Source organism: Stenella coeruleoalba (genome assembly GCF_951394435.1).
Source record: "Stenella coeruleoalba genome assembly, chromosome: 15".
Lineage (NCBI taxonomy): Eukaryota > Metazoa > Chordata > Mammalia > Artiodactyla > Delphinidae > Stenella > Stenella coeruleoalba.
The window spans coordinates 83,263,648-83,273,302 of record NC_137161.1 but is presented as its reverse complement, the minus strand read 5'-3'; the positions used below and the strand labels follow the sequence as shown (position 1 = coordinate 83,273,302).

The 9,655-nt window shown below is 47.4% G+C and overlaps 1 pseudogene across 1 annotated transcript; it reads right to left on the bottom strand.

The window, feature by feature from the left end:
- Positions 1 to 7,324: 7,324 nt before the first annotated feature.
- Positions 7,325 to 8,024, bottom strand: LOC307198716 (large ribosomal subunit protein uL6-like; annotated as a pseudogene). The gene has a single exon. The product of its transcript is annotated as a large ribosomal subunit protein uL6-like (transcript).
- Between the last annotated feature and the right edge of the window lie 1,631 nt (positions 8,025 to 9,655).

Below are 9,655 nucleotides of genomic sequence, written 5' to 3'. Positions count from 1 at the left end.
CGCCGCCGCCGCCGCACACAGCCCAGCCGCCCGGCGGGGGACAATGACGTGCCTCCATCCGGGCACCGCCGCCGCCGCCTCCGGGTCAGCGCCGCGCCCGCAGCGCCCCGCCGGGCCGCCAGGGGGCGCGCCAAGGCCGCGTCCGCACGCGCCGCCGCCCAGGGGCCGTCGCACAAGAGGCGCAGCGCGCAGCTAAGTAGCCGGGCTAGCGCGGGAGGGGCCATCGCCAAAGCGCCGCGGGCGCAGGCTGGCCCGCGCGTCACTGGAGCGCTGGTCGGCCGCGGAAGGAGCGCGCTGATTGGTGGAGCCGAGCTGTACGGCGCGGGCGGGTGAGGTCTTTCCCCAGCGGCCGGCTGGAGCCGACCGCGCGGCCCTCGGCGGCCGCGACGGGAGGGCCGAGACAGCCCTGCGGCGTGTGCGCTCAGTCCGGCCCGCGCGGGTGCACGGCCCACGCGGGACACCTGGCCCCCCCCAAATGGACACGGCTCCGGGAGACGCCCCTCGGCCTAGAGACCCGGACTTGAAGAACACCGGACCCAGCGGTGCTCCAGCGCGCCATCAGACTTCGACAACTGTTACTGGAAGCGGAGAAACCCAGCTCCAGAAAAGGCAGACCCCCGCCTATCCCGTCAAGATCTCATCTCAGATACGAGTATTGCTCTTGCAACGGAGGGCCAGACCATACTTCCGGAGCAAGACCGGCTCTTGCTCCAGAGGGCCAGATCCATATTTCCAGCCGCTTATTGGATGTCTCCACCGCGAGGTCGAGCAGAAAACGAATTGATTGATCGTGGCATCTCCCCTCCACCACGACCCTGCTCCTCTCTGTGGGGTTCCCTGCTTTGATTAGGGACGTGGCACTCTCCCGCACTGACCGAGTCCTCCCTCTGTCTCTCTTCTCTCTCCTTTCCTGACCTAACCCCTTACACCAGGTCACACCCACCCGACCTACCCACGGGCTGTAATCCCCGCCCTCCCGGGGCAACCTTCCTAGTCTCGCCCCTCGCCTTCCCACAGTCTCCTTACCGTCACTCCACTCTTTCAGCTTCCACGCTGCGGCCAGGATGATCTTTCAAAGACACAGGTCAGATGTGGGTCCCCTCCGAAGAGCTTTTAGCTACTTTCTTGGCCCACGGAAAAGTCTCATCTCCTTTACCTGGCATTGAAGGCCTACAGTTCTCTCTCCTCTTTTGTGTCCCAGCCATAACCTCCTTTTTCCTACAAACACCCCACTCCTGCTTCTGCTTATAGAAATCCTGCCTGTGTCTGTTCTTCCATGAAGCCGCCATCGGAATCTTATTGCTCCCCCTATGTCTTTTAAAGTAGTGCTAATTTCACTATTATGGAAAGAAATCACTGAAGTGATGAAATAGCTGTTGTGCGTTTGGAGCAGAACACTGAAGTTGTCTGAGAAAACCAAAAAGGAAAAGGTGAATTCCAAACCTCCAAAATTCAGTACCCACTTTTGGGATTAACACCACAATTTACTTCCTGATGAAGAATGGTTATGAAATTTCACCTGCACGGTCCTGGCAACACTAATAAGAGACTTGGAAGAACAGAATAGCCATAGGGATGGATCCAGTAATTTGCTTGCCTTTTCCAAATGACTTGCAGGTGATTAAATACAGAATAAGAAGGAATTAAAGAGTCAAATGCCTAACAGTCACCTGAGCTTTGTGGTTATTTCAAAATGCTTCCTTTGGAAGTCACATGAGAAGTTTGGCTTCTAATATCAGTTTCCATTTCATATCCTATTGACAAACTGCCCCTGCAATTAACGTCTTAATACAGTAGAGTAGGAAAAGAGATTTAAAAAAAAAAAAAATCCCTTGGCATTCTCTCCAGAACAGAATTTTTTGGAGGGGAGGGGTTGTTACACAGCCCTCTGCTCCTTCCTCCGTGCTTTGAAAGCAAACATAGAGGCCCTTTTCCTCTAAAGAATTTTGGGGCCACTTCAGTGCAAACTCATGACATAAATAGAGTAGTTAACAAAGGACGTTAGGAAGTCCCTGCCTTCAAACAGCTGGGTCTTTGGCTTTTGCCCCAGAAATTCGTTTTCCTCCAGACCAGAGGAAACCAAAGTGAACGCTGTTGGGAGAAGATTTCACTCTGCCTCTGTTCTTACAAGCTGTGGGACCTATGCTAATTACTTAGCCAGTTGCCTTGACCAAAACTGTCTTTAGGCGAGAGGTAAACTGACGCCAAGTGCGCCACCTCCCAAGCCAGGTGATCACACGATCAAAGAGCAGAAGGTGTCAAAGAGGAATAAATTAGATTTTTCAAGGCCCTCCAGATAATGAGGGAGCCGGTGGTGGGCTCTGTTAATGCCCCATCTAGATCCGCTTTGCTGGCTGACTCATGAATTCCCTTCCCAGCTGTTATGTATGTTAGTCGCTAATAACCCACAGCTGCCCCCTTCTGACAACTGTTCTTGGCTGGTGGGGAGCTGCCTTCTGGGGAGGCTAAGCCCACCTACCCTCCCCCCTTTCAGTCTATACCAATGGCTCCCCAATGCAAGGGTTCAGAAAGACCTTGCCTCGATTAGTGACCAGTCTTGCGATGCGGTTTACATTCCAGAGCCAATGGAATCACAAGGAAGCTCATCTCCCACTGAGACGACATCCTTGCCTAACTCTTCCCTGCCCTCTCCCTCCCTTCATTCCCTTTAAAACTCCCTCGATGTATCCTATGCATCTGAATTCTGTCTCAAGCCCTGCTTCTCGGTGGTCCAGCTTAGAGAGTGGGTACCGGGAATGGTCCTAAGAAGCAGAGTCTAAGGATAGGATTTCAAGTGGTAGCTGGGATGCTGACAGCTGTGTGAGAACCCTCACCTTGGGGGAGCTGGGTGGGAGAGAGGTAGATGGGGCTGCATTGGCTTAGGCAATCTCTCTGGTGATTGAGGATGTGGGGGAAATAGTAATTTTTTAAACTGAAATTAGGTGGTCACTGATGCTTTAAAGAGGGAAAATGACTGCCTCTGGTCAATCCGTCATCAATATACAGCAAAGCCCGTGGACCTGCTTAGGAGCCTGTTGTAACCATCACCTGCAGTCAGACAGCAGACCGTTCGTTCCGAGGACCAGGCTCAGGCTCACTTAAAATGAGCTGATCTTTAGAAATGGTCAACTCCTCAGCCATGGTCAATCCCCAACACCATAGTCTGGGCTCTGAGAAGGAACTAGGGATGAGAACCAAACAGTGGTAGAACTTCAGACTCCTCTGAACCTTTGGGGCCTGTAGAAGTGGCCAACTCCCACCCTCCAATCTGAAGACTATGCAGAAGCTTCAAATGAGGCAGGTACCCTACAAGACAATGCATTTTCCAGGATCTGCCCCGTAGCCGCTAGACCAATCACTAAAATTAGGCCTCAGGGACTTCCCTGGTGGTCCAGTAGTTAAGACTCTAAGCTTCCAACGCAGGGGGAGCGGGTTCAATCCCTGGTTGGGGAACTGAGATCCTACATGCCCTGCGGCACAGCCTAAATAAATAAATAAAATTTTTAAATAAAATAAAATTAGGCCTCAGTATGGCCTACCTGGGGAAGTGTTGCAGGCTTGCTAAGGGAGGAATGGAATGAGCTTGCAGGACCATGCTAATATATACTAGCAGGAACTTTAAATAAGCCTCATCAAGGGGTGGGAGTGGGGTTAAGGAAGGGTTTGTAGATGTGGGCTCGCTCTCCCATAATATAGGTCTAACACTTTGTCAAGGGCCCTGAGTGGACTGCTTCTGATACACCATATGGATGGTACTTGGCAAGAGAAGTGAGACACATTAAGTGAAGTCAAGATAATATGACTTCCATGGTAGATGAAGGAAGAGCTCAACAGGCTCAGGGAAGTGAACCTGTTAGAACGGATGCTCCTAGCGGAATATATTTCATAAGAAGACCCGGAGGACACTCTGTTTACCGAGGCCATGAGAGGTGGGGGCACCACCAGCTTTGCTGAGAAACTCGGTGACGCCCAGTGGGATGTGTAGGCCAGGGCCGACCATAGGGGATGCTGTTACAGAACTGGGCTCTCTAGTAATGGGATCCTGGAGTGACAGAGGCTGGGTGGCAGCACTTACCCATTCGAAGCAATGTGGGCATGATTGCTGTAGAGGGAAGCAGGGTCAGAATGACAGATGGGGCACCTGACTTGCAGAGATCCATGGAGATGGCTGACAGGACATGGGACTAGATAGACAGGCGGTCAACAAAGCATAATATATGTAATCAAATACATATATGTGTGTGTGTGTGTGTGTGTATATATATATATATATATATATATATATATAAATCTGGATTGCAGAAGACTGAAGTCAGCTGACCCAGTGGAAAGTCACAATCTCCTTCCCAGCTTCCCCACTGAGCCAGTTCTCAGATCCAAAACACCCATTCAGTAAAAGAGAAGCCGGATCCACAGCAAATGTACACAGCAGTGATTTTCCAAATCCTTCCCAAAGAGACCTCTGACCATTTAATTTACTCGGGGAGCCATACACTGGGTTACAAAGAGCAATACTCAGGTATTTCCAGGCTACTGGATACAGAGTCCAAGTTAATGCAGACAGATGGGGACTTAAAGCACCCACAGGGATCCTTTTTGGCTAAGGGAGTAAGATCACCTTATTTGGGAAAGTAAAGAGGAAAGGCGGAATAGATATGCTCACCCAAAAGAAGTCGCTATTCATTTGGGACTTGCCATTCCACGGTTGCCAGGACCCTATTAAGTGAGGTTATAATCCTGATGACATCACAATGGTTGACTGGTAACCAGTCAACCATTGTACACATTATACTAAGCACCTTATTAGTTATCTTCTATAATATAAATATCTGTTTACTGGTCCATGCAATTGAGAGAGTATCTTCTAACTCCCCACCTTATAGATGAGAAATTTCTACCTCTCCCCATCTCATTACTTCCAAACATGTATGGCCATACCACTGATTCTATTAAGGTTTATAGCACTTACCTCCTGTTGGGCAACCATAATCATTTATGTAACAGGATGATTGATAAAGGTAGCTAGGAGGGACATCCTCTGAGGTTACTGATCTCTCCCCCATAACTGAGAGGTGACTTTGAAGTCCATGTGGATATTGGTGGGAAGGCTTCACATTGGGGGGCTTAGTGATGGGGGAGGTAAAGGAGAGACTGGGTAGGCATTTGTGCATACACACAGACACACACACCTAGATGTACACAGACGCACGCCTACACTGCCCAAAAGAGGGAGCCTTCCTCCAGGATGCCAGCCCCCACTCTGCGATCCCCACCCCTGCCACAAAGAAATTTCCATCTCTTTAGAGAGTTCCTCTTCGCCTCACCATGAAGAAAAAGCTATACTGTCCATGCAATATAGGTGGAGGAGGTGGGCGAAGGCCATCTATGCAGCCAATCGCCAATTGTTCAGTTACTGAGATTTCCGTCCTACTTCTTGTGTGACCCTGTCCCTGCTCCAGAAACTGTGACCTTGAGAACAATCTCTGCTCTGTCCCTCCCTCATGAATGCGTAAGTCATGGGTCTTGCTCATCGGCCTGGTCCCATAGGCTGCTGTGAGAGTGGCACGACTGAAGACTGAAAAGGAAGGCTGGGGTAGCTCTTGAAAGGCCCTGTGGGCCTTACAGAGGACTCTGAATTTTCTTCTAAGTGCAGTAGAAAGGCTGACCCATCACAACAGGTAACCGGTTCTCTTGCCACTCCTGTTTCTTTCTCCTGGTCTCCTTCTTTCTTTGAAACGTACTAAATTCATTCCTACCCCAGGGTGTTTGTACTTTCTTTCTCTCTCGGGACAGCTCCCGGATCCTAATACTGATGATGCCTTCTTATAATTCAAGTGACAGCTCAAAAGAGGCCTCTTCAGGCAGGTTTCCTCTGGTCCTGAAATCTGATGTGCTTCCTCACCCCCTCCTTTGCCCCACACCCTTCCTATCTCAGTGTCTCACTTGTCTTATGCGTCAACTTGCCTGGGCCATGGTGCCCAGATAGTTGGTCAAACATTATTCTAGATGTTTCTATGAGAGTGTTTTGGGGTGAGATTAACATTTAAATCAGTGGACTTTGAATAAAGCGGCTGGCCCTCCGTAATCTAAGTGGGCCTCACCCAAACAGTCGAAGGCCTGAATAGAGCAAAAAGATTGACTTGAACCTTCAGACGCATCAAAACATCATTTCTTCCCTAGGTCTCCAGCATACCAGTGAACTCTGCAAAGTTTGAAGTTGCCAGCCTCCATAATTGCATGAGACAATTTCTTTTTTTTAAATTTTGTTTTGAATTTTATTTTATTTATTTTTTTATACAGCAGGTTCTTATTAGTTATCTATTTTATACATATTAGTGTATATATGTCAATCCCAATCTCCCAATTCATCCTACCATCACCCCCACTCCCTCCCGCCACTTCCCCCTCTTCACACATCCCATTCGTTCTTTTTCTCTGGAGAACACTGACTACACAGATTTTGATACCAGGAGTTGTTCTAGAGGAGAGGAAACTTAAGGGTGAGTTTTCTGAGTTGGCTCCGGGCTTTCTGGAATTGGCTCTCTAATTAAATTCGGTTGAAAGACTAGTGACTATTTCTTTTTCCTATCTTTTTTTTTTATGTTCCAAATAGGTTTTATTTTTTCTTGCTTATTCCTTGACTATACCTTACTTTGAAGGACAGCCCACAGATTTTTCTGATAGACTAGACACATCGTATGTAAGAGAAATCAAACTTGAATGTTATGTTTTGCCTGAGAAATCATAAGGTTGGAGTTTCTATCAAGGAAGAGGTTTCCAGGCAATCCTATTGAGTTAAGATAGTCTAGGATGGTAGCGTATCTGAAGCATGACACATGGAATGAAGAGATTATGGAAGGGTTATAAGGTTTTTTTTAGATATCAAGGCCTAGGACATAGGAGTAAATGGCTGAAATTAGGGTAAAACAGAGAACCTTGGGCCACAGGAACCATGTTTATCATGAATATAAATTAACTCCATCGTCTAATTTTCCTAAGTCTTACTAAGACTGTATCACTTCTCAGCTGCTTTTTCACACAAAGTTACTGTGACTCAGGCACTTGCCTCACAAATATTCAAGTTCGTGCCTCTGCAAAATTACAGGTACCTTCAGGACATCTCTCAAAGTTCTTCATCCAATACTGAACAACCACAGTGTTGCCTGTCACCAGTACCCATGCTCCTCTTGCCTGAAATACCCTTGCTATTCCTTCAAGCCACTTCTCCCATTAAGTCTTACTAAAAAAAAAAAAAAAAACACTCATTCCTTCTGTTATTGTTCTTACCACACTAGAATTTACTTAACTGCTTACTGGCCAAATAGTTGGAAAGGATAATCAGTTTAAGAAAAATTGCCCAAGTCCAAAGAGATTGTATTCATTTTAAAAATAGCACATATGAGTCTGGCCTCTTGCAGTTTCTGTAGCTGGATCACTCAGAACTTATTCAACAACCTGTTGAACTGTTCTTTTTTCAGAAACATAGATACCACCCAAAAATGTTCTGATACCCTTGTTTTTAACTGTTGTGGCTTTTGCTGAATCAAGGCAGCTGAATTTGACACAAGTTCAATGTCGTTTCCTTCAAGAATCAACTCATCTTTCCGGGCTTGAGATACTGAACAAGCAACACTTGGCCTCATCTGAACCCTGCAGATGTATTTTTCACTCCCAAAATCTTGGATTTCTACAAGAGAACAATTTTCCTGAATAACAACATTGATGGGTAAATGAGCATACGCAGAACTCATCTTGTAACTGAAGCCCAGGGTAACACCCTTGATCACGTTCTGTACATGACTACAGATAGTACGAACAGTCACCAGTTCCTTTCTTTTCTCCCATCATGTGTCAACCCGGAGCCTCTTCTTTTTCTTTCCAAGGAGACCGAGTTCTCCACTGATGTGATTGAAGTCCCTCTGCTGGGTGCCTCTGGGGCCCTTCACAATAAGTGTGCGTCCCTTCAGAGTAATGTCAACATTTTCTGGAATGTCGACAGTCTGATTGCTGAGAATGGTCTTCATTCTCACCTCGAAATAGATGTGGCAAAGAGTAGTGACTCTATTTCTAGAGGTACAGAGAATCCTCATAGTACACGGTGTGATGTGGCAAAAGAGATACAGAAAATATCACCACTGGATACTCTTAATCAAACACTTATAAGAAGCAAGGATCTGGGTGACCTTGTATATGATACCTTAAAACATTTTGTTAAATTAACAAGTATAATGAGATTGACTGGTGACTTCTAATGTCACTGGACAAAGAGGGGAAAGAAAAGTATGAGCTTTTACAGATTTGATTTTAACTGACGTGGAAGCTCTGTGTCTGCCTTGAAAGAAGAGATCCTTGGGACTTCCCAAGGATCCAGTGGTCCAGTGGTTAAGACTCCGTGCTTCCAGTGCAGGGGGCGTGGGTTCAATACCTGGTCGGGGAAGTAAGATCCTACATCTTATTTACCTGAATGGTTTATCATGAACTGGGTGTTCTTTGACCCAACAAGCCATAAAGTTGGGCATGCGCAGAAGCACTGCATCACCAAATGGAAGTGAAATGACGCCCAGGCAGACCCTGAAGGCACACATAATTTACATGAAGAAGTGGCTCAAATGTTCACGGTTCCCACTCCTGCTACAATACCCTCTCTCTCCACGCCTACGAGTATGGCCTTATGGAGAGTTGCCTATGATCAGAGCATATACAAAGGAAGGGAAGACTTGGGCCTGGTTTCCAGATGCTTCTGCACAGTACACAGGCACCACCCACAAGTGGGCAGCTGTAGCACCACGGCCCCTCTCTGGGACATCCCTGAAGGACATGGTGAAGGGGAATCCTCCCACTGAGCAGAACTTTGAGCAATGTATCTGGTTATTCATTTTGCTTGTGAGAAGTGGCCAGATGTGATTATATACCGATTCATGGGATGTGGCCAATGGTTTGGTTGTACGGTCAGGGACTTGGAAGGAATGCAAGTCTATAATTGATGACAGGGAAGTCTGGGGAAGAGATATGTGGATACACGTCCCTGGATGGGTGAAAAAGGTGAAGATATTTTCATCCCAAGTGAATACTCACCAAAGGATTTTTTTTTTTTAATAAGGCCGCACTGTGTGGCATGTGGGATCTTAGTTCTCTGACCAGGGATTGAACCCTCGCCCCCTGCAGTGGAAGAGTGGTGTCCTAACAACTGGACCTCCAGGGAAGCCCCTCAGCAAAGGATTTTAATAATCAAGTCAATAAGATGAACCATTCTGTGGATACCAGTCAGCCTTTTCCCCCAGTTGCCCCTGTAATCACCCAATGGGCAAAGTGACCATGGTGGCAGGAATGGAGGTTATGGGTGGGCTCAGCAACATGGGCTTCCACTCACCAAGACTACAGCCACTGCTGAGGGCCCAATCAGCCATCAGCCGGGACCAACACTGAACCCCCAATATAGCACCATTCCCTCGGGGTAATCAGCCAGCTACCTGGTGGCAGGTCGATTATATCAGACCACTTCCATCATGGAAGGGGCAGTATTTTGTTCTTACTGGACTAGACACTTATTCTGGGTAGAGATTTGCCTTCCCTGCATGCAATTATTCTGCCAAAACTACCATCTGGACTTACAGAATGCTTTATCCACTGAAATGGTATTCTACACAGCTTCTGA